Source organism: Chrysochloris asiatica, unplaced genomic scaffold, assembly GCF_000296735.1.
Source record: "Chrysochloris asiatica unplaced genomic scaffold, ChrAsi1.0 scaffold00138, whole genome shotgun sequence".
Taxonomy (NCBI): Eukaryota; Metazoa; Chordata; class Mammalia; order Afrosoricida; family Chrysochloridae; genus Chrysochloris; species Chrysochloris asiatica.
The window spans coordinates 2,336,231-2,337,572 of record NW_006408656.1 but is presented as its reverse complement, the minus strand read 5'-3'; positions in this window follow the sequence as shown (position 1 = coordinate 2,337,572).

The window sequence follows — 1,342 nt, the reverse complement described above, 5'->3', positions numbered from 1 at the left end:
TTATATATATATATATATGTTTATATATATAATATTATATATATACATATACATATTGTATCTGTGTAATATACATATTATATATGTATAATACACATACATATATATAATATATATATACACCTCCCACACCTCTGTTCACACTGTTGACACTGCAAAAATTTCATTTTGAGGTGTTTAAAGCATCCTCCCTATTGTCCTGATCTTGCGCCATCAGATTTTCACCTGTTTGGTCCTTGGAAGCAGCCCTTCAAGGATGAAGATTTACCTCTGATGAAGAAGTGAAGACAGTGGTGCATTTGTGGCTTGCAGCTCAGCCTAAAACATTTTATAATAAGGGAATATGAAAGCTTGCTGACAGACGGGCAGTGTATTGAAAAGTAAGGAGATTATGTAGAAAAATGATGTATTTGTCTTTTCTAAAAGTTGATTAAAATAAATTCTATATCCAGAGAGTAGATAAATTTTTTATCTAACCTCATGTATGTGTGTATATGTATATGTGTGTGAAGTCCTGGTGTGGCACCATAGGATAGGCACTTGACCTCAAGGTCGATTTGAACCACAAGGTCTGCAGTTCAAACTCACCAGCCACCTCAGAAACCCTATACAGGGTTACTATGTGTTGGAACCAACTCTACAACACTTAACAACAAACACAACATATTTATGTATGTATGTAGATGTTAAGTGCCATTGAGTCAGCTCCAACTTTTAGCAACTCTGTATAGGGTTTCCAAGGTACAACTGGTGGGTTTAAACTGCCAAACTGGTAGCTAACAGTGCTTTGCTTAATTGCTCTTCATAGATACTGTGTTTTTCCCACAAATTGAAGGTTTCTGACAACCCTGTGTCAAGCAAGTCTATCAGCACCATTTTTCTAAACGTTGTGTTCACTTCATGTCTATGTGTCACATTTTGGTAATTCTCACATTTCAAACTTTTTCATAACGCTTTTGCACACTTATTAGATAACTGATAGTATAAACATAGCTTTCATATGCACTGGGAAGCCAAAAATTTGTGTGGCTCTTTTTATTGTAACATTCGCCTTATTGCCATGTTCTGAAACGGAACCCACAAAAATCTCTGAGGTGTGCCTGTGTTTATATATGTATATACACACACGTTTAATAAAACAAAGATGAAATACTAAAATAATTACAATCTTTGTTTCTGCAATGGGTCATGTGGTACTAGTTGGTATTTAGAACTACCTTTGTCCACGACCATTTCTGTATTATCTTGGCTTTCAGAAAGTACTTTATCTGGTCATGGTTCTTTGCCTGGTGGAGTGACCCAGATCTCTTTCCTGAAGTTGTTGTTGTTGTTAAGTGCCGTC